Raw genomic sequence first — 24,299 nt, 5'->3', positions numbered from 1 at the left:
GAGTCTTCAAAACACAGGTAAAACTGTGTTAAACAGTGGGGTAACATGTTTGAAATGACAGCACACTGCTGCTTGTTGGCAGCCTGACTCACTTGACTTGTCTCACACACACCCAGGGGGGGAGAAAGAGGACACATTGACCCAGGAAAGAGTCTTCAAAACACAGGTAAAACTGTGTTAAACAGTGGGGTAACATGTTTAAAATGACAGCACACTGCTGCTTGTTGGCAGGCTGACTCACTTGACTTGTCTCACACACACCCAGGGGGGGAGAAAGAGGACACATTGACCCAGGAAAGAGTCTTCAAAACACAGGTAAAACTGTGTGAAACAGTGGGGTAACATGTTTGAAATGACAGCACACTGCTGCTTGTTGGCAGCCTGACTCACTTGACTTGTCTCACACACACCCAGGGGGGGAGAAAGAGGACACATTGACCCAGGAAAGAGTCTTCAAAACACAGGTAAAACTGTGTTAAACAGTGGGGTAACATGTTTGAAATGACAGCACACTGCTGCTTGTTGGCAGCCTGACTCACTTGACTTGTCTCACACACACCCAGGGGGGGAGAAAGAGGACACATTGACCCAGGAAAGAGTCTTCAAAACACAGGTAAAACTGTGTTAAACAGTGGGGTAACATGTTTGAAATGACAGCACACTGCTGCTTGTTGGCAGCCTGACTCACTTGACTTGTCTCACACACACCCAGGGGGGGAGAAAGAGGACACATTGACCCAGGAAAGAGTCTTCAAAACACAGGTAAAACTGTGTTAAACAGTGGGGTAACATGTTTGAAATGACAGCACACTGCTGCTTGTTGGCAGGCTGACTCACTTGACTTGTCTCACACACACCCAGGGGGGGAGAAAGAGGACACATTGACCCAGGAAAGAGTCTTCAAAACACAGGTAAAACTGTGTTAAACAGTGGGGTAACATGTTTGAAATGACAGCACACTGCTGCTTGTTGGCAGCCTGACTCACTTGACTTGTCTCACACACACCCAGGGGGGGAGAAAGAGGACACATTGACCCAGGAAAGAGTCTTCAAAACACAGGTAAAACTGTGTTAAACAGTGGGGTAACATGTTTGAAATGACAGCACACTGCTGCTTGTTGGCAGGTAAACATTGTTTAATTGTTTAAGTGTTTTTAAATGTATGGAACAGTGTTTTGTCTCTTTCAAAACTCTCCCGTCATTGGCCGGATACATGGGGACGATTTTATATTCACTATGACCGTTACTATTCCAGTGAGACGAAGTACGTCCGGTGACAGGAGTGATCCCATGTTAATTTTGTCCAAAAACCAGAGCATTCCCTTATCCGTTGTACCAACCATCGGAGAAGGGGAAAAATCGGCCCGAAGCGCCAATAGTCTGGCCCCTTCTCCCGTTGGCACTCTGTCATTTTTTTGACAATTTTTCAAAACTTCATTTTTGATTATTTTAAGTTATAATTAAGCGTTTTCTTCACTTTTTTTTGCTTTCCACGGGTGGGGGCGCCTGGCAGGCCGCCTATGAGCACCCAAATTCGGCCTGGATCATCCAGGATTTGTGGGCTAAGCTCCATAAACTGACTAAATCACCCAGAGAGGTCACCTTTCTAGCCCAAATATATATAATACAAATACATTTAAATAGTAAAAGGTGCACTTGTGCTCTGCACTACCCGGAATTTTATTTTCATAGCCCCATGATAGTGATTAAAAATCATTTTCATGGGAAAAAGTGTTAAAACGCCTGATTAAATTATATGCAGGACCCCAGTGAGCTCCAGACTATGTGCATTGTGTTGGGGAACCATATAAATGATAGAATAAATGCATTTAAATGCAAAAATAATGATTTTAAATCATTTTAGGGGGACAATTGTGGAGAGGAGCCTGAAAATGACTGCAGCAGGCCGCCTATGAGCACCCAAATTCGGCCTTCTTGACGCACCACCACCCCTTCTGTGGAGGGTATTCTCGTGCCCCTGGTGACTCTACAAGGGGGGTGGTTTTTATGGTGCTTCGATGTCCGCCCATCAGCATCCATATTCGGCCTTCTTCACGGCATCACCCCCCCTTCTGTGGAGGGTATTCTCGTGCCCCTGGTGACTCTACAAGGGGGGTGGTTTTTATGGTGATTCGATGTCCGCCTATGAGCACCCAAATTCGGCCTGGATCATCCAGGATTTGTGGGCTAAGCTCCATAAACTGACTAAATCACCCAGAGAGGTCACCTTTCTAGCCCGCTCACAGAGCCCCCAAGGACGGACTATAGACCTCCAGCAGCAGTCCTCAACAGTGGGACTTCCATAACCTTGCACTCACTTCACTTGTCTCACACACACCCAGGGGGGTGAAAGAGGACACATTGGAGCACACATTGACCCAGCAGTAAGTGCTTGAAACGTGGCTAAAGGTGTGTGAAACAGTGGGGTAACATGTTTCAAATGACAGCACACTGCTGCTTGTTGGCAGGCTGACTCAGTTCACTTGTCTCACACACACCCAGGGGGGGAAAGATAACACTTGTACCCAGGAATAAGTGTTTGAAAGGTGGGGAAAAGTTGTTTGAAATAGTATAATATCTCCAGGGCGCATAACTGCACTTTACAAGCCAGAAATAATGTTTAAATGGTCTGGGAAAGTATTTTTAAATGTCTGGAAGAGAGTTTTAGACAGTCATTTTGCACGAAATCATTTAACATAGACGCTCTCCTGAAAATGCACAGAATATGTGCTTTTTCAGGAGACTGTCAATGTTAAATGATATCTCGCAAAATGACTGACTAAAACCCCGGAATAAGTGTTTGAAAGGCGGGGAAAAGTTGTTTAAAATAGGCTGATACCTCCAGGACGCATAACATGGGTAAAAAGTGTGTTAAAAGGTCGGGGAACATGTTTCAAATGACAGCACACTGCTGCTTGTTGGCAGGCTGACTCACTTCACTTGTCTCACACACACCCAGGGGGGTGAAAGAGCACACAATGACCCAGGAAAGAGTCTTCAAAACACAGGTAAAAGTGTGTTAAACAGTGGGGTAACATGTTTGAAATGACAGCACACTGCTGCTTGTTGGCAGGCTGACTCACTTCACTTGTCTCACACACACCCAGGGGGGGGAGAAAGAGGACACATTGGAGCACACAATGACCCAGGAAAGAGTCTTCAAAACACAGGTAAAAGTGTGTTAAACAGTGGGGTAACATGTTTGAAATGACAGCACACTGCTGCTTGTTGGCAGGCTGACTCACTTCACTTGTCTCACACACACCCAGGGGGGAGAAAGAGGGCACATTTGAGCACACATTGACCCAGGAAAGAGTCTTCAAAACACAGGTAAAAGTGTGTTAAACAGTGGGGTAACATGTTTCAAATGACAGCACACTGCTGCTTGTTGGCAGGCTGACTCACTTCACTTGTCTCACACACACCCAGGGGGGAGAAAGAGGGCACATTTGAGCACACATTGACCCAGGAAAGAGTCTTCAAAACACAGGTAAAAGTGTGTTAAACAGTGGGGTAACATGTTTGAAATGACAGCACACTGCTGCTTGTTGGCAGGCTGACTCACTTGACTTGTCTCACACACACCCAGGGGGGAGAAAGAAGGCACATTTGAGCACACATTGACCCAGGAAAGAGTCTTCAAAACACAGGTAAAAGTGTGTTAAACAGTGGGGTAACATGTTTCAAATGACAGCACACTGCTGCTTGTTGGCAGGCTGACTCACTTCACTTGTCTCACACACACCCAGGGGGGAGAAAGAGGGCACATTTGAGCACACATTGACCCAGGAAAGAGTCTTCAAAACACAGGTAAAAGTGTGTTAAACAGTGGGGTAACATGTTTCAAATGACAGCACACTGCTGCTTGTTGGCAGGCTGACTCACTTCACTTGTCTCACACACACCCAGGGGGAAGAAATATAACACTTGTACCCAGGAATAAGTGTTTGAAAGGAGGGGAAAAGTTGTTTGAAATAGTATAATATCTCCAGGGCGCATAACTGCACTTTACAAGCCAGGGAAGGGGCCAGAATCCTGGGTATACATTTTGTAAATAGTGCAATACCTCCAAGGCGCATAACTGCACTTTACAAGCCAGGGAAGAGGCCTGAATCCTGGGGTAAACATTGTTTAATTGTTTAAGTGTTTTTAAATGTATGGAACAGTGTTTTGTCTCTTTCAAAACTCTCCCGTCATTGGCCGGATACATGGGGACGATTTTATATTCACTATGACCGTTACTATTCCAGTGAGACGAAGTACGTCCGGTGACGGGAGTGATCCCATGTTAATTTTGTCCAAAAACCAGAGCATTCCCTTATCTTCATGTGGCCCGTCTTTTTTCTTCTTCGTGTGTGATTATTTGACAGATAAGAACCACACAACTGCATTAGCGGCCGCTGTCGCCCTCTGTCGGCCATCAGCGCAACTTAAATTATGACGTTAAACAATTTCTTTTAAAGGGCCGGCCGGCCGTCAACGACCCTTGACGACCGGCCGTTCTGTGGTTTTCCAGATTCTACAGATGGCCAGTCCGCCCCTGACAACACCTAATCTATATGGTGATGCGTCACATGATAGCACAATGTCCTTCTCTGGGTCATAATGCACCAACACTTCAGCTGACTGCATCATGTATTTTGACTTTTCAAACGCTGTCTGTTGTGCCTCTTCCCACTGCCACTTTGTGTCTTTTTTTAGCAGTTTGTGCACTGGAGCAAGGATGGTTGACAGACTGGGCAGGAACTTGTTATAATAGTTTAACAGTCCTAGATATGCTTTGAGCTCTGTCACATTTGAAGGTGTGGGTGCATCCTTGATTGCTTCCACCTTCTCATGCACGGGGTGCAGTCCTGTGGCATCCACCTTATGACCTAGAAACATCACTTCCTCACTCATGAACGAACACTTGGTTCTTTTGAGTCTGAGACCGGCCTCCTGTAGCCCTTTCAACACAAGGACAAGAGTCTGCAGATGCTCTTCGTCGTCTTTCCCTGTCAGCAGGATGTCATCCAAGAATATTGCCACTCTAGGGATGCCCTGTAGCAGTCCCTCCATGGTCCGTTGAAAAATAGCTGGGCTAGATGATACTCCGAAAGGTAACACTTTGTACGTGAACAAGCCCTTGTGTGTATTTATGGTCACATATGTTTTTGCTTCTTCATCCAAAGGGATTTGGTGATATGCATGACTGAGATCTAGCTTTGTGAACTTCTGTCCACCTGACAGGTTGGCAAAAAAATCCTCAATTCTGGGAATTGGATACTGCTCCAGTTTTGATACTCGATTTACAGTCAGTTTGTAATCACCGCACAACCTTACTGAGTCATCTGGTTTTAACACCGGTACCACAGGCGCTGCCCACTCTACATATTTTACCGGTTCAATTATCTCCTGGGCTAGGAGACGGTCCAGTTCGGCCTCAACCCTTCCTCTCATTGCATACGGGACCGGTCTAGCTTTAAAAAACCTGGGGTTTGCTTCCTTGTCCACATATAGTTTAGCTGGGGGCCCTTTAAATTTCCCTAGTTCCTCTTTGAAAACCTCCTCATATTCCCCAAGTACCTCCTCCAAGGTCTCTTCCCTGACATGGTGAATCTGGCTTTCAGGTCTCCACTGCAAACCTAGCTTCTTAATCCAGTTCCTGCCAACTAGACTAGGGCCCATCCCTGGCACAACTACCACCGGTAGGTTTTTTACTGACTTTTTGTGCTGCACTTTTACCATAGCTGCTCCCAAAACATTTACCCTATGTCCTGAGTCTCACTCTGCATGGTTGTAGGGCTGGTACCTCTCCCCCCATAAGGTTTTGTACACTGAGTGGTTCACCACTGTTACCCCACATCCTGAGTCTACTTCAAACTGTGTTTCAGTTTAATTAATAGTCAGTGTTTCAAGACATGGCTCCTCTGCCGGTATGTCTATTTCCTCCACTTTGTACAAAGTGAACATGACTTCATCTGTGTCTATGTCATCTTTTTCGCCCTCCCCCTGGCTGACATAGTTTGCTCCCTGAGTTTTCACATGCTTATATCTCTGATATACTCCACCCCCTTTGCTTGTGAAGCACTAACTGAGCCTTTTGACCTACACACTTTCTGAATATGGCCTATCTTCCCACACTTGTGACAGGTTTCTTTAATAAACCTACAGTCCCCAGCTATGTGCTCTCACTGCCACACCTGTAGCAAGCCTTATGCTGGTGCTGCTGCTCACTGGGGCTCTGCCTTGCCGTCATCTTGTGCACTGCCTCAGGTGCTCTCATGTGCGAGGGTGCTGACTCCAATGACTGTAAGTCTCTCACATCCTTGCAGGCTGTCTCAATAGCCTGGGCCAGCTTCAGTGCCCTGTCGAAGGTCAAATCCGGCTCTGACAACAATCACCGTTGTATGCGATCCTCCCCAATCCCACAGACCAGCCTGTCACGCAGCATTTCTGTTAACTTGTCTCCATAGTTACAATCTTGTGCTAATTTCCTTAGCACAGCAACGTACTCCATGACTGTTTCTCCCAGCTTCCTACTTCTTGAGTTAAATTTGTAGCGCTGTACAATTTCACTGGGTTTGGGGTTGAAATGGTCTTTCAGCAGCTGAACAAGCTCATCAAACGTCTTATCTCCTGGCCTCGCAGAGCTGATAAGGTTCCTCATAAGGCTGTAAGTCTGACTGCCAACTGAACTGAGCAAAATAGCTTTCTGCCGACATGCATCTTCGATCTCATTAGCTTCAAAGAAATATTGGAGAACCTCACAATATTCCTCCCACGTCTGGGATTGACTATCAAAAGGAGCGGTGTTTCCTACCGTTGCCGCCGCCATCTTCTAGCTCACACCACTGTCCGGTGTTTTGTGCCGTTAACGTAGCCACTCAACAGTCTCGCTCATTTGCGTGCATTTCCACCAGGCATATGCTGTACTTTTATCCTCGTCGCCATTATGTAGTAACTCACAGGAGGCTTCTGGTGAGCATAGAGGAGTTTATTGGTTTCTGGTAGCACCGAACTGCGACTCCGGTTCATCACATACTTAGCATAACAACATAGCCCCCAGTTCCTCTTCTATGCTTATTGAACGGCAACAACTTCAATGTCGCAGTGCCACCTAGTGGACTAGTGTAACATGCAATATATATATGATCTTACAACACTTTCCAAATTCTATAGTAAGACATTTTTCACGACATTATCAATGTCCTAAATTATAAGCTGTGGACCTCTTTCGCCTGACAGCACAATTTACATGATGCCGTTTAAACAAATTTAAATAAAGGGCGGTGCCGGCCGCCAGCGAACCAAGCCGGACGTCAACGGCCCGCTGACGACCGGACGTTCTGTGATTCTCCAGAACACACAGATGGCCAGATCGCCCCTGTGTAGCATATTATTTGGGCTTTCAACAAGACACAGCCACGCAAAAACTGCGGCATGTGTACAGCTCCTTATGGGTACTGCAATTTGTGAAATGCCGGAGCGGCATTCCGGTGCGCTCCGGCAGCACTACACCCCTGGTCGTTTCACTACGGAGAAAAGCAGCAGAAAGTCGACTGGAGTTAAAGAGAGCTCCCTGATGGCTCCCACAGGATTGTTGACATCCTCGTGGATTCATCTTCTTATTATAGACACATGCATTTCCAAACATTTGGTCTACCTATGCTGTAAAATGTATTATCCCTCCTCTGTTGCTCTCCCTGAGGTTTCTCCGATTTTCCCCTTTAAACTGTGGGGTTTCTCTCAGGGACGTGGACAGACATTTGGAGGGGCTATTGCTCTAAACTCTAAAAAGGGCCTCCTCCCCCCCGAAAAAAAATATAAGACCAAAACGATTATTACTTTAACTAATTTGAACAGTAATTCACATCAACATCTCATAACAAAATAAGCTAAGGCAACTACTTGCATTCGGTGACTTCATTTTTTAAATGAAAACCAGGGACATTTTTTGTTTTGCGGTCCATATCTCATTAAAATATCTAATGTTAGTAACTATTAAAGAAAAAATGGGGACAATTCAATGTAGTTTGACCATTGTAACTGCTGTGCAGACATACTGATAAAATAGGGCTTCTATAATTACCTTAAAGGGGACCTATCATGCAAAATGCACTTTTGTACGTCTTTTAGACATGAATATGTGTCCCCGGTGTTCCAGGGAACTCACCAAGTGTCAGAAAACACAACCCTCTCTCTTTTCCTCCATACCCAAATCTCTAAAAACGGGACTGCAACGGATCTGATACAGATTGATACAGATTTGAACATTTCTCTGACGTCAGGACGGAGGAGCTCCGCCTATATGGCCAACTCTCCACCTATCAGGGGAATGAGAGGTTGCCGTGGCATGGTAACAGCATGGTAACAGCATGGTAACAGCATGGTAACATGACGCTCGTAACTCGGCCCCCTCCTTTGCAGGGGGGCGTGGTCAGCTGCAGCGCATGCAAAGACAGGGGTGGAGGAGAGCAAAATAGAGCGAAATGAGGCATGGCTAAAATGCATGATCTATTTGGTATTTTGAAAAAGAAAACGTATAAATATACCTTATATAGGTATGGCCCTACAATATATTATTCAAATATAGCATGATAGGTCCACTTTAAATAAACTCACTAATTAAAGGTGGGGTAGGTAAGTTTGAGAAACCGGCTCGAGATACACTTTTTGTTATATTCCATGGAATGCTCTTAACATCCCGATAGCAATGAATATCTTAAGTGCTTTGACAAAAAATCCATGAAAAAATGTCATCTGTGGAAGCCGTAGCGTTGTAAAAAGCACGACCAATCATTTTAGCCGGCCCGGCTAAAATAACTGGATGGCCTACCTGCCTGTCAGCCTTCCATCTGTGCACAAACTTATCTCGTGCCCTCAATGGTCATGTGCGCGTTCGTGTGTGTTGGAGGAGGGGCTCTGTAAGGAAGTGGCAGATTTTTTCCGGTTGTGTATTTTCAAATTCTAGCACACTCGAGCTGGTTTCTCCAAAATTACCGACCCCACCTTTAATGAAACCAGTTCAATACGCATTATTCTTATTCTTATCATTCTTTATGAGTGCAGTAACGGTAAGGTATCGAATGACTTATTTATTTAGTATTCCATAACTTAATAACAGAGATGGTGATGAAGCGGGACAGTGAAGTGTTCTCCTGTGAGAGAGGGCGATCAAGAAAAGAGAGCGAGCGGCCCCGTCGAGGGAGTTTGCCATGGATGTTTAATAGGAGTTTACGGAGCAGATGAAAAGACACAGAAAGACAGAAGCACAATAACAAGTATATGTAGGTGTTTTTTTTGTAAATAACCGACAGTGTCAAGAGGAAGTAAAGTCCCTGCCATGAGAAAACTAAAAATCAATTTTCCAAAATCCGACACTAGAGGTGGTCTTAACGCACCGGCACCAATACAGTAGCCTATAATAAATATTATATATAGCATAATACGTAACGTGTAATCACACACTTAGCGATATAGAACATAAATAATAAAAACGTAGGCCTACCTGGTTTAAAACACTTTTGTGGTCATACTGTGGAATGAGTTCACACTGAAACGAGTTCTTCATTCAAAATTTCGCGGGCAATTACATGTAAGAAGAAGAAGTAAAAGAAGTAGTAATTTTGAAGTCGCAGAATATCATATAAACTGGAGGATAAAGCTTGGTTTCAAAACAAACCTAGAATCTCACAAGTTTATATTTTGCTATTTGAACAAAGTGTCAACTGTCATGGAAAATTAATAAAAATGCTAGTCTAATTTATTCTGATTTGCCATTAAAACACAGTGTCAACTTTCCTGGAAACTAACAAAAATGCTAGTCTATTTTATTCTGATTTGCCATTACAACAAAGTGTCAAGTCTCCTGGGAGACTAACAAAAATTGCCAAGGCTGACTATATTTCAAGTCATCCCGGCGGGGTATTGGGTTAAGTTTTCAACCAGCAATAATCACGTCTCAGTAGAACTTCATGGACTATGAAATTGCCGCTGCGCAAGAATATTGAAGGAAAAAACCAGATTAAACTCAACTTTCTCCAACAATAACAACACACATGGTGCATTTCTCAAACCTTTATATTCATTTTGAAGTCGCACAATATCATATAAACTGGAGGATAAAGCTTGGTTTCAAAACAAACTGGGGTTACGTACTGTAACCCAGTTTCTATGAGTATAGGCGCAGCCCTCTAAGGCTATCGCTATTGGGTAATCCCACTGCACGTGTGCAGCACTGACAGACTTAATCCACGCCCACCTATGACGTGGGCCCCACCTACGGCCTCACTTCCGTATAAATAGGAAGTAGGCCCGACCATCTGCTCCCACGCCAACAGCTTTTCTTCAGCTATTCGCGGAGCCAGTGGGGTCCGAACCTTAGAGGGCTGCGCCTATACTCATAGAAGCTGGGTTACAGTACGTAACCCCAGTTCTATTTCGTATAAGGCTTCGCCCTCTAAGGCTATTGGGTTAAGGGCGAAGCAGGATGTAGTCCACGCCCCACTGGTCCGTCCGTTACCAGAAGCACAAAAACACACCTACTCAATTTAATAACCCATGTCCATTGCGCCATGCGTAATGGAGCATCACAGTCCCTGGAAATGTAGCATTTAAAATGAATATTCTCCATGAGGGAATGAAGGTGAATACCTGTCGTTATAAAAAGTAGAGACCAAAGTCCCACTTGTTACAACGAAAAAAGAGGGTGAAAAGGGCAGCTCTCTGAGTGCCGACATTACTCACTCTGACAGGACATTCAGTACTGAGTGTGTCAGAGAGGAATGGGAGACATCCCTCAAATAAAAACGAATAAAAGAACAGGGGGAAGACCAAGATGCAAAATGTGCAAATGTCTTCCACTGTCATTCCTCCGTGCAACGCCGTAGAGGTTGATACAATTCCTCTGGTGCCGTGCGCTTGATGTTCTCCGGGGGATCCACCCCAGAGGACACATACGCCTGTGACACAGCCTCACACAGCCAGTGTGACAGGCGTTGTGCAGACAGAGGCTGCCCTATTGAGCGCTCTCTGTAATGCACAAACAGACGCTGGGAACTGCGCAACACAGCCGCGCATGCCGTATAGCATGACAGCGCGCGCACAGGACGGAGGAGATGAGATGTGGCTTCCTCCTCTGATGTGTGAGGAGGAGGAAAAAAACCATCCAAAGTTATCACTCTTGATCTAAAAAAGAGCCTGTGATAATTTTTGGCATAAACACCAGGCTTGGGCGCAAAACAGCTAAGCTGCCATCTCCTTGGATCTGGAGACATGACGGAGCCACAGAGAGAGCAGACAAATCACTCACCCCTTTTAGCTGATGTCAGAGCCAAGAGCAGAGCTACTTTGGCTGACAAGAACTTTTTGGGGGACCTGATCTAAAGGTTCAAATGGAGCTTTTCTCAGTGCGCGTAACACTAAAGCCAAATCCCATTGAGGCGCCAAAGTGCGTGACACAGGTCTGAGTCTCTGTACTCCCCGTAGAAAACGTTTTATCAGAGGGTGACTAAACACCGTGCTGACACCAAAACCTACGTGGCAAGATGAAATGGCAGCAGCATATGTTTTGACCGTGCTATAGGCCAGTTCCTGTCCAGCAACAGCTGGAGGAACGACAACACGTGAGGCAGGGTGACCGTAACGGGGTCCAGGCTTTTCCCTACATATCAAACGGAACGCTGTCCATTTGGCTGTGTAGGATGCTCTGGTGTGTGAAGCAGCTGCGCTGATCGTACACCTCCCTGGCGATTTATGGAGGCCGCCGCTGCTTTGTTGTCTGTTCGAATCAACACATGTTGATTGTACCGCAACGGGGCGAAAAAATGCTGGATTACTCTCCATACGGAGAGTAATTCCAGCACGTTTATATGGAGAGACATGTGAACCGGCCACTGTCCCCCCCCTGCCTGCGACATGCACGTTCCTCAGCCTGCGAGAGATGCGTCTGTGAACACTGCGGTGTGTGACGTCACTCTGCCCAGGGGCACCCCCACTGACAAGACGTGGAGATTTTTCCAGCAGGTTAAAACCAAACCCACGGAAGGAGGAATGTACACCATGCGTCTCCTCTGACGCACAGGGTCGATGCGCAGGCGATTAAACCACCTCTGGAGTCTCCTCAAGTGAAGGAGACCCAGGGCGATCACCACGTGACCAGCTGACATCATGTCTAAAAGCTGCATCACGGAGAGGGCTGTCACCGCCCCGCAGGGTGTGACGTGCCGGAGGAGAGCTGTCACTTTCTCCCCTCTCCGCTGTGAGAGTCGCGCTCTCATGCGGGCTGAGTTCAATTCCACTCCCAGTTAAATGATAACCTGGGAGGGAAGAGGACAGCTCTTCTTCCAGTTGATAATGAAACCCAGGCTTGACAGATGCACGCTGTATCGTCTGTGTAAAGCCGCTTCCTCCCTGGAGCGAGCCAGCCACAGCCGGTCGTCCAGGTAAAATAACACTCTCATCCCCATTCTGTGCTGCTCCAGCCGTCTCCACCCACTTTGAAAAAGTGTGTGGAGCCAGGAATGAGAAACGCAGGAATTTGCTGTGTTTCGGGATGATGGTTACGTGGAGGTAAGCATCCTTCAGGATTATGGCTGTGAACCAGTCTCCCTGGTGAACACACTCCAGCACCTGTTTGATCGTCAGCATGGGAAAAGGCCATTCCCTTGTTGAACACTGACAGATCGAGGATGGGTCTCATTCCCCCCGCCCCGTCTCCTTCGGGACCAGAAAATAGCGGGAGTAAAAACCCCTGATTTTCTTCCCCTTGAGGAACCCTGGAAAAAGGCTTCCTTTAACAGAGTTCCTGCCGCTCTGCACGGAGCGCGAGACACTGTTCCTGGGATGACAGGGTTCCCTGTATCCCATAGAACTGCGGGGGGGAGAGGCGAACTGCAGAGACTACCCTCTGCCCATCCGCCTGCTCATCCATCTGTCCATCAGACACACACGCCGCCACCCTGAGTAATACTCTGATAGCGCCGGGTGTACATTCTCTGGATGTGCTGCATTTCACACAGGCTCTCATTATGTCGCCGTTTTAGGAGAAGTCTCAAAACCGCGCGTTCACGCTCAACACCACTAAGGGATGAGCGGAGGTGTGTGCAGTGCTGTCCCCATGAGGTGTAATAATGGCCCCTTTGATCCATGAATGGAGGGGGCGTAGTCATCCGACTTGTGCCCTCCACTCGGACCCAGGAAATCAAGGGCTTCGTCCACGGAGTAAACCTCCTGGACTGCCCAATCATCCTCGACGGCAGCAGCAGCGAGAGCGTCCGCTCTCTGCTGTTTGAGGGCCAGAGGGAGACAGGTACATAAGGCGCGTTCACACCCGAGTACTTTGGAGTACTTTTCCCACAATAGTTCATCAGAACTACGATATATTTGCATTCACACCAAAAAGCCCCAGGAACTAAAGTAGTTGAAATTAGTTCGTCCGACCCGCTTTTCAGTCCCTGCTACAGAGCAGGGTCTGTTGTGGGAGAAAATAGTTCGTACGTCTGATTGGCTGTGCGGAATGCAAACCACGCCCGTTTGACTCTGAATTTTTTTTTGTAAGCGGCCATTGTATTTGCTCGCTTCGGCCAGCGCACCCGAAGAGATTACTTTTGTGAAAGCAGTTATTATAGCAACACTAAATAAATCATCGGAGCGGTGGAGTGATGAGGATGTGTCGGCGCTTCTGGCGATTTACTCGGAGGACGCGAAGCGCCGCATTCAGAAGCTTCTACTGAATGCAGTTTCCGTGGCTCAGCAAAGTTAGCAGACCTGGCAAAGTCATGTCGGGACGACTACGAAGGTAAAATAAAATACAGGCACTGCACTGTTTTAATCTGCACAATACTGGATTTAGATGTACTTCTATTTGCTCAGTAGATTGAGCTAGCCATGCTAGAACTTGTTATCATAGGTCCAAGCTGGCTAACAACATCTAGCTAGCTAGCTATTCTCAGCCGTAACCGCTATGAACACGTTTTTACTTGTGAATAAGTGTGCAATGTTCTGTAATTTGCTTCACTAACTCATGGCACTAATCGTGTGTTTCAGGCGAGGTGTTTCTCTCAGGATTAGAAACTAGTTTTCCCCTCCGGGATAAAACGATAATATAACGTTAGCAATTAGCATGCTAGCTGGACATAATGCTACCTCTAACAATACATTGTAGTTGCTATAATTTCAAGTCATTTGCAACATTCATTCTACATGTTAATGGTAAAAGCTTAAACAGTTGATTACCTGCATGCCACAAAGACTGATGTTCTAATATTTTTTGCAGATTTAAGTAGAAATGTAATTGAAATTCTATTTAATTTTCCTTTCTTTTATTGATTGTTATAATTGTACTCACCCATGTTATGTTAGATGTCAATCCACTTACACTGTAACTACTCTGGCCTTGAAAGAAGGTTACACATCTAACTGATGTCCACTAATCCCTATAAAACAAAGTTCAAGCATACATTAAGCACAAAACAATAAATAAGGGCACTTTGATATTTATTTTTTATTTGATATTATTTGATCCTATCTTATACTTTACACCTGCATTTTGTACACTGTCCCTGCCTGCACCATGTCCAATGTTGGCTCGTTGTTGCGATTAAACTGATCTTGTATCTTGCATATTTCACCTTAGGAAAGTGGGCACGCGATGACAACTTCCTTGACACCATCATGGCGATGGACCGCCGTGCCATGGTCAGCAAGGAGAATGAGGACCTGCGTGCCAAGGAGATGCACGACGAACGGCTGCTGCATTCACACAAGGCCCAGGAATCGAGGTGAAGCAACAAAATACCTTTCAGGCTGGGCTTCTGGCAGTGCTAAGCGAGCTGATTAAATCCAACAGGCCTTCAATACAAAAATTAAGAAAAACTTGTCGTCATTGATAAACTGTACAATGACTTGTTGGGAGGCGTGTGGTGCAGTGGTCTGGTGCGTTGGTGTGCGGATCAGGGGAGCACAGGTTCAAACCCCACTGCAGTCAGGATGTCGTTGTGTCCCTGGGCAAGACACTTCACCCCAAATTGCCTACACCTGGGACAGTTAATTTTGTATTATTGTGATTATATATATATATGCCACTGTTATTAATACTGACACCTAACTTTGCACTAAGGTGTGTCTGCTGCTGAGCCTACCTATTGTTATTATATATTTAAGCAATAGCTCACGACAGGCCGTGGTATATGCTCATTATATCACAGCTAAGGGGCGTGGTTCGGCCCGACGCGAAGCGGAGGGTCGACAACCCCCTTAGCTGTGATATAATGAGCATATATCACGGCCTGAAGTGAGCTATTGCTTTTATAAAACGGTTACCAAGTGTGGCAATATGAAAGAAAAATACACACTCTAATTTAAATAGTTTTTATTCGTAAATAATGATGTTCAAAATAAAATAGTCCCTCTGTTGCCTTCTGCACGAAACATAGTGCGAGGTGGTTGCTATGCAACAACACTAACAACAGCTAGCGAACATATTAGACAGAGAGCGTTGATCCATTATTTGGCTATTTATTTACATTAATGTGTATGTTGCCGTTTATTGTGCACCCACTGAAAAACTGTCCAGCATCAGTAGCATGGCTTACGTGGTTACTTGTATAGGCTGAGGTTGTTCTAGGCTGTTGCTTGGCGTGGCGAGAATATTGCTCCACTTTCTCCGGTCCCCGAGATTCGGCTTCCAGTAGCTCTGGAGAGAGCTTTCGCACCTGTGGCCACTAACGGTCATAATTTCTCTGCTTTGTTTCAAGACCCGCATCAGAAAGCTTTTGAATGGTGATACTTTTCCAGTTGGTCTACCTGCTCTTCACGTAGCTCTGCATGTCGTCGTTTAGGTGCTTTTTGTTCTGGAGATAGGCACTCCTCAATCCACTCCTCCATAGTAAGACCCCCCCCCCCCCCCCCCGGAGGTCGAAGTTAATCTTAAATGTTTTTGCGGACCTTTTTGATTACAGATTTGAAAACATTGTTGCTTGCTTTAAAAGTAGCACAATTCATTATGTCAAACCTTGGAAAGTATCTAAATATCCCTGCCCTAATGCCAAAGGAGCTGCACACTGAATATGTTTTTGCCGTTTGATGTCTATGTCTGGACCGTTGCGTAAAAAGGAGGGTTTCTGCTCCGTTACTTCTCCGCTGCTTTCTTGTTCCAGTTTGAAAAGCAAACTGCAGGCAGTTTGCTTTTCAGCCCAACTGTATACTGTTTATCTCAGACGCGGAGGGATACTGAGTTGTTGTGAAAAGTAACTTACAATTCTACCCGTGGTATACGCTCAGTATACCACGGCTAAGAACCAATCAGATTGCTTGATTTGACTTGTCCGTTTTATAAATATATATATATTGCCACTGTTATTATATTGTTTTGATACTACTGACACTTATTGATCTGCTGCTGATAAATAAAAGAGAACCTACATGCACGGCACTAGCATCAAGACTGTCTTTGTTTAAACCAGCAGCAGTGCAGCGGTACACAGACTAACCTGTGTGTGTGTAACGTAGTTCTTCAGGTGTGTATGCTTAACATGTATGTATTTATCACAGTAAAGATGGTATACAAAAGCTTTTTAAAGAGCTTTCAACCTCATCCCATTGTCTTTAACACACATTTAACATAATAATATACTCATATTAATATACAAATATACAGTATGAGTACTGTTTTGATACTGACATTTAATCTTTGCACTAAGGTGTGTCTGCACTATTGTAATTGTGTCTGTTGACTGTGGTAAATAAAAGAGAGAACCAAATGCACTGTACAAAAGATCAGCTTTATTGTCAATTTACAATTTCCATGCTGTTCAGATGCCACATAAGGGCTGTGCGCGTGTCTTGCCCCGCGGCGATTTTTTTAGATTGCGTCTCCCCAACGTTGCTTCCAGGCGAATACAGAGGAGTTGAAAAGAGCCCTTGGACATTTGGAAATCTTTGATCCACTGCACATTGGTGTACGTTGGCACCACCTTCTCCCACCAGGCCGATGTTCTATTGTTCACCCAGAGAGAGCGCGGGACACGACGCGTTCCGTAGTATTCGCATATCTGGAACACATACAAAGACACAAATTAGCCCTACATAACTCCATAAATCCTACATTAGATAGTATTAATGTGATTTAATGAACGTACCATTGCTGTTCTTTGTTCGTCGTCCAATCCTTTTGTTAAGGCTTCTTAACCGCCTTCGCCTCCGACTCAGCATTTCTATTGCATTTGAATGGTCGATCTGTATTTGTATTTGTGGCTGAGTTATTGGCTTAAATAACTCAGTTACGAAGCTGTATAACACGACCACCAAAACGTCAACTCCATACCGTGTCTGAGGTCGGAAGGTAAACAGAAGCATACAGCGGAAGCGGAAGTCTTTTTTCTTCTTCTTCTCTCGGTTTTTTGGCGAATTGCAAATTTAAGGTGCATACCGCCATCTACTGTACTCGCCGTGAAGTTGTTTGCGGCCTGCCAGTAAACCCAAAGCAGAAGAAGAAGAAGTGACGTCAGCGGCTCATTTGCCTAATCCACCCCCAGGAACTCATTTTGGTGTGAACGCGATCTGCTTTAGTTCATCAGAACTAAAAGAGCTCTCATGAACTTAAGTTCTCATGAACTATTGTGGGAAAAGTACTTGGTGTGAACGCCCCTATAGTGAGCATGACACCTGGGGGGCGTGGGCTCATTACGACCGTGGGTAGGAGGTACGTCTGAGACAGAGGAAAAATCCGTGCTGCCTAATAACCAGAAGGTTTAAGGTAGACGAATTGAATAGTAAGCCCTGCTGTTTTATTAACTGATAAGTTAAAAAACCAGCCGGCTTAAGCAGCGAGCCATGCTGCCAAGTAACCAATAGGCTATTGGCAGCCGGCTTAACCGGGGAGCCTTGCTGCATATTACATCCCTCTGTCCATCGAACACACGCGCCGTCCACTCAGCGTGCGAACCTGCTCTGGATGTGCTGTGGTTGTCATGGTGACGAGCCACGCCAGAGTCCTCCAGACGCTGCATTTCACACAGGCTCTCATTTATGTCGCGTTTAGGAGAAAGCTCGTAAACCGGACCTTGAGGTGCGTTCACGCTCAACACCCCTAAGGGATGAGCGGAGGTGTGTGCAATGCTGTCCACACTGTAATAATGGCACTCGTGGGCTCATTACGACCGTGTGTAGGAGGTAGGTCTGGGACAGAGGAGAAAAACCGAGCTGCCTAAAAACCAATAGGTTTTAAAGACAGCCGATTTATGCAGCGAGCCATGCTGCCTATAACCGACAGGTTAGGGGCAGCCGGCTTACCCGGTGGGCCTTGCTGCATAATATTATCCATCTGTCCACCGAACACACGCGTCGCCACTCTGAGTAATACTCTGAGAGCGCGCGACATGCTCTGGAATGTGCTGTGGTGACGAGCCACGTCAGAGCCCTCGCCGCCGTTGCCCGTGAAGCAACCCAAGAGGGCCCCGGACCGAAAAAGCTGCGAGGGGGCCTCCACATGCTGCATCTCATACCGGCTCTCACCCTGTCTCTGTTTAGGAGTTTTAAGGCTCGTAAACTGGACATTGAGGCGCGTTCCCGCTCAACCCTGCTGAGGAATGAGTGGAGGTGTGTGCAGTGCTATTCACACAGTGCGTAATAACAGCCCTGGGCTCATTACGACCGTGTGTAGTAAGCACATCTGGGACAGAGGAAAAAACCGTGCTGACTGCTAACCGACAGGTTAGGAGCATCAGGTTTAAACGTCAAGCCCTGCTGTCTAATAACCGCCTGGTTAAATACAGCTGGCTTGTGCCGCGAGCCCTGCTGCCTGCTAACTGACAGGTTACAGCCGGCTCAAACGGCGAGCCCCGCTGTCTGTTAACCGACAGGTTAACCACAGCTGGTTTATGCACCTCCACACGCTGTATTGCACAGCGGCTCTCATCATGTCGCCGTTTAAGAGAAGGCTCGTAAACCGGACATTGAGGCGCGTTCACGCTCAAACCCGCTTGAGGAATGAGCGGAGGTGTGTGGAGGCATATCTGTGACATAGGAAACAAGCCTGTGCTGTCTAATCAACCGACAGGTTTTAAAGACAGCCGGTTTGTGCCGCGAGCCCTGCTGCCTAATAACCGACAGGCTATGAGGCAGCCGCTTATACAGCTTTTTTATGTCATCCGGAGGAGAGCTCTCCTGAACTGGGGGAACGGGGAGATCTCATTAGGCGGCTGCCTTTCCGATGATCTCCTGGAGTTCCTGGAGAATACCGCCTATACGGCAGAGCCGAGATGGCGGATAGAGGGACCCGGTGACCCGGTGTCAGCCCGGCAGCCGAACCCATAGGCTCGGCTGTCGGGCTGACACCGCCCCCCGCCCTGTCTCCCCCATCCGGAGGAGAGGGAGGATGGGGCCGGGGGAACCCCATGGTGATCCGTGAATGGAGGGGAAGGAGTCGCCTGACTGCTGCCCGCCACTCGGATCCCATAAATCAAGGGCTTGGTCCACGGAGTAAGACTCCTGGACTAGCTAATCATCCTCGGCCGCAGCAGCGAGAGCGTCCTCTCTCCGCTGTCTGTGGGCCAGAGGGCCAGTGCTTCTGCAACGGAGCGCTGAAGAAAAATGGGAGCAGATGGTCGGGCCTACTTCCTATTTATACGGAAGTGAGGCCGTAGGTGGGGCCCACGTCATAGGTGGGCGTGGATTAAGTCTGTCAGTGCTGCACACGTGCAGTGGGATTACCCAATAGCGATAGCCTTAGAGGCCTTATACGAAATAGAACTAACAAAAATGCTAGTCTATTTTATTCTGATTTGCCATTACAACAAAGTGTCAAGTCTCCTGGGAGACTAACAAAAATTGCCAAGGCTGACTATATTTCAAGTCATCCCGGCGGGGTATTGGTTTAAGTTTTCAACCAGCAATAATCACGTCTCAGTAGAACTTCATGGACTATGAAATTGCCGCTGCGCAAGAATATTGAAGTAAAATACCAGATTAAACTCAACTTTCTCCAACAATAACAACACACATGGTGCATTTCTCAAACTTTTACATTAACTTTGAAGTTGCACAATATCATATAAACTGGAGAATAAAGCTTGGTTTCACAACAAATCACACAAGTTTGTATTTAGCTATTGGAACAAATTGTCAAGTCTCCTGGGAGACTAACAAAAATTGACAAGGCTGACTATATTTCAAGTCATCCCAGCGGGGTATTGGGTTAAGCTTTCAACCAGCAATAATCACGTCTCAGTAGAACTTCATGGACTATGAAATTCCCGCTGCGCAAGAATATTGAAGGAAAAAACCAGACCGCCGGTCTTGGTGCGGCTCTTTTGACCTGGCGTAACAGAGGCGCTGCGTAACTGGGTTAACCCTAACCCTTTTCTTGTCTTTCACAAACTCAGAATGCTCAGCCAAACGGCCGAGCCTACCAAAAATAGGTTGAACTCGTAGGTGTTCCTCTCCACGGAAGTCTTTAGTAAAAGGCGAAAGACTTATACGCTTTGAAGAGAAACCAGAGTAATTGTGGAGGCCGTCCTCGAGAACAGACACCACCATAGTTGTCCCAGTCCAAACCCTCGCGGTGACCCTCACTTGGCTTTTCCACATCCCAGGCCACACCCTTTCCCCCAGCTGCGCTAGCATGGTTCGTGGCTCTCACCTGTGGCTTCTTTGGCATTGAGTCCAAAAAAGACCCCTGCTGCTGTGCTGCAGTTTGTGCCCCCGATTGGAACCTATCTCTTTAGTAATACGCTTTAGTTGTGTGGCATGTTATACGTGCTGACTCCGTGGCATTAGAAAACACTAGTTTGATGCTAAACATCACATCCATTTAAGGGAGGAACACTAGAATGTCTTTACGGATATAGAGCTTATAATGAAATATAGAAGCGTGGTTGCTTGAAAAACAGTCTTTGTTGGCTGAACTTTTCGCCTCAACTGCCGTATGGTGGCTTGGCTTTATAATTCAGCATTGGTGGTTCAGTGGTAGAATTCTCACCTGCCACGTGGGAGACCCGGGTCCGATTCCCGGCCAATGCAATAGACAGTTCTTTGTTGTCTGAAAATAAAGTACAATGCCTAAACCACTTGGACTCTGCTACAGCAAACACACAGGTCTTTGGAGTGTACAAGTAAAGAGGGATGTTCTCCGTGCCGACTCCTATTGATTTGAGAACTCAGTAAGATGCTCGACATCAAATCACTGTAAGGGATGACCAGTGGACTGTATCCCTTCTTAAATGACTTAGAGCATCTGTTTTTGTTTCGAGATGCGTCTGTGTTTGTTTTTACACAAGGCAGGAGATGGGTGCCCCGTTCCCGGAGGCGCTGCAATACCGGGTCGATGCGTGGAGTGAACGGGGCAAGCCCCTCTTTCGGCTCCCAGTGCTAAAAATCCATTTAATATATAGTCCCCGTCTAAGGGACGTATCAGATATTAAACTGATAAGAACAGATTTTTTTTTTTCTTTTGGGAAAATTTTTATTGACACTTAATTCATGCACTTTTTATATTTACATTACATTTTTGTCACACAGGTGTATTTTGAGCAATCATATAATAAATAAATGTACACTGTAAGATTTTATTAAGACATCAGACCCATTTTCATAAAAGCATTGCCTTTCATTAAAAACATTGTATACCTGTCATATGTAAACGATTTTCCTTTTAAAGGTCTTTAAAAAGGGGGTGCATTGAGTAAAGTGCTGTGCAGGAGCGCAGTGAGTCCCTGTCAAGGGGAACTCATCCCACTCCCCTTTAACAGGTTGTGTCTCTCGGGGTCTTGTCAAGGTGCTCAGAGGAGACCCCCACCCTGTTGCTCCTTCCCCCCTGTCTTTCCTGGAGAGTCGGGCCTGCACTGCTTTGACCTTTCCCGTGTGGCTCCGACTCCTTCGTCCGAATGAGCACAGAGGCGATTCTTCTTTGTGGCTGTGTCCTGGGCGTGCCGCATGTCGCTGATTTTATTGTTGCTGCAGCCATCCGGATCACAGCCACGGGGGGGATCTGCATGTGCCTTCTTACCAGCAAGTTTCTGGAGGTCCATATGGCGTCTTTGATGGCAGCTAGGGTGAGCCATTGCTTAGAAAAGACCCTAGCACAGTCTTGTTTTTGGCTCACCCCATACATTACCAGCTGTGCTGTGAGGACCTCCCTTGCCGGCAAGCACGGGAATTGTAAGGAGTCGGCCGTTGCCCACTGGTCTACGGCAGCGCTGCACTCCCAGAGCAGATGCCTCACCGTCTCAGGTGCGCCACAGCCTGGTCGGGGGCAAGTTGGGTTTGCCGCCATGCCCCGGGAGTGCATTACGGACCTGACTGGGAGGATCTCATGAGCCACCATCCATGACATATCTCGGAGTCTGTTTGTCAGAGTGGGATGGTTCACGTTGCACCAAACTGTTGAGGGCTCACCGAAAGCGAGCCCGTGCACTGGACTCACTGGTTCTCGCTCCTGCACAACAGAGAGAAGGGAGCGATGATTAGTTAAAATGTGCAAACCCTCCTGCTCAAGCTGAAGTTTCTTTAAAAATGTTTGTATAAAAGCATAAGGTGGTGGCAGGTTAAAGGACACTGGTACTTTGAGGTCAATTGGTAAGATCTTTATCCTTCTTAAAAAGGTCCCCATCCAGAATCTTGTCATTGCCGCCGTCTTTGGGTTTTTGGAGGGGGCAGTGGCAGCGTAGATGTGGAGTGCTGCATATCTGCTTCCTAGAAACAAGTGGAGGTCTGGAACTCCTTTCCCCCCTTTCTGTTTTGACTTTTTCATCTCCTTTCTTGTTATCCTTTCCCACTTGGACCCCCACAGAAAATAAAATATTGCTCGTTCTAGCTCTAGAAGCACTCTCCTGGGTGGGATAAAAACAGAACCGACCAGTAGAAGCAGAGGTAAGATCACTGCTTTGATGATTAAAACCTTGCCTTCCATGGTCAGTCCTCTAATGGCGCATTTCCACTACACGGTCGGCCTCGGCCACGCTCGGTACGGCTCGGTACGGCTTGGCCACGTTGGGCCTTAACAGGGCCGACTCACTTCATGCTGCGCTTCCATTACAGTTTAGGAACTGGGGTAGTTACTATAGTAACGCAGTGTAGGCGGAGCGATGCTGCATACAACTGCCGTGACGTCATCTTCAATGCGACACAACTGACGAAACACGCAACAATGGAGGATGTGGATACCATCGTTAAGTTGTTTCTGTGTCTGTGGTGTTTTATCACAGCAAGAAGGAAGACTTTGTTTCGAAAAAGGCGGCTTATAGCAAGACGTAATAGAGAAGAAGCTCATGGGAGACTTATGGCAATCGTAGAAAGCGGCAGAGACTACTCCAGCACGACTCAACGCTACTCGGTAAGCTAACGTTCGCTAACTAGCAATGTGTTTCACGCTCACTATACGACCAAAGTGTTTCAAGTATTTAATTAATTGTAGCTACCACTTTTACGTATTAAAATATGTATGCTTTTGTTTGTGTATTTCAGATGTTAGGTCGCCGCCGCAGACCATGTGTTTGGATGCTCGACCGAGCTACCGAGTGGTGGGGTGTGATTGTTCCGTCTTTCACACACTCAGTGGGTGGAAAACTTTAGGATGTCTGAGGACACATACACCTACCTGTGCAACAAACTGCGGCCAGCGATGGAGAGACAGGACACATCATTCCGCAAGTGTATACCTCTAAAGAAGAGGGTGGCCATCGCACTGTGGAAGCTTGCGACCGGCTCAGAGTACCGAAGCATTGGACATCTTTTCGGGGTGAGCAACACAACTGTGTGCCGGTGTGTGCACGACTTCTGTGCTGCTGCAGAGACTTTGTTAGTGCCGGAACTAATTCGTTCACCAGACCGGGCGAAGTTTGCAGAAATGGCCGACTACACTGAGACGAGGTGGGGGCTCCCACAGTGTGTAGGTGCTATTGATGGATCACACATACCCATCTTGGCACCACAGGAATACCACTGTGACTATTTTAACCGTAAAGGCTGGCACTCCATCATCCTTCAAGGAGTTGTTGATGGTAGGGGACATTTCTGGAATGTGTTTGCAGGAATGCCTGGGAGCATGCATGATGCTCGGGTTTTGAGGCTGTCCTCATTGTGGGAGTTGGCCAGTCGTGGCAACTACTTTCCAGCTTGCACCAGGAACATTGGTGGGGTTAATGCTGGCTACTACATCCTGGGAGACAATGCCTATCCCTTACAAAACTGGCTCATGAAAACGTTCCCTGACAATAGACAGCTGACAGCAGAACATGTGATCTACAACAAGGGCATTTGCAGAGCACGGGTAGTGGTCGAAAACGCATTTGGTAGACTGAAGGGAAGGTGGCGTTGCCTCA

General features: G+C 46.6%; 5 non-coding genes and 1 pseudogene across 5 annotated transcripts; 1 reads left to right on the top strand and 5 right to left on the bottom strand.

Annotated features, from left to right (window-relative positions):
* Window positions 1-9,846: 9,846 nt before the first annotated feature.
* On the bottom strand, window positions 9,847-9,987 carry LOC117492710. Its single transcript, XR_004556885.1, has one exon. It is a non-coding gene; the product is annotated as a U4 spliceosomal RNA (small nuclear RNA).
* Window positions 9,988-19,787: 9,800 nt separating this feature from the next.
* Window positions 19,788-19,928, bottom strand: LOC117492718. Its single transcript, XR_004556886.1, has one exon. It is a non-coding gene; the product is annotated as a U4 spliceosomal RNA (small nuclear RNA).
* Window positions 19,929-20,108: 180 nt separating this feature from the next.
* On the bottom strand, window positions 20,109-20,249 carry LOC117492724. The gene has a single exon (XR_004556887.1). It is a non-coding gene; the product is annotated as a U4 spliceosomal RNA (small nuclear RNA).
* Window positions 20,250-20,365: 116 nt separating this feature from the next.
* LOC117492730 lies at window positions 20,366-20,482 on the bottom strand. The gene has a single exon (XR_004556888.1). It is a non-coding gene; the product is annotated as a U5 spliceosomal RNA (small nuclear RNA).
* Window positions 20,483-20,929: 447 nt separating this feature from the next.
* trnag-gcc lies at window positions 20,930-21,000 on the top strand. The gene has a single exon. It is a non-coding gene; the product is annotated as a tRNA-Gly (tRNA).
* Window positions 21,001-21,263: 263 nt separating this feature from the next.
* On the bottom strand, window positions 21,264-21,444 carry LOC117492673 (annotated as a pseudogene).
* Window positions 21,445-24,299: the final 2,855 nt, after the last annotated feature.

Source organism: Trematomus bernacchii, unplaced genomic scaffold, assembly GCF_902827165.1.
Source record: "Trematomus bernacchii unplaced genomic scaffold, fTreBer1.1, whole genome shotgun sequence".
In the NCBI taxonomy this organism is placed as follows: Eukaryota; Metazoa; Chordata; class Actinopteri; order Perciformes; family Nototheniidae; genus Trematomus; species Trematomus bernacchii.
This window is presented reverse-complemented; position numbering and strand designations above follow the sequence as displayed.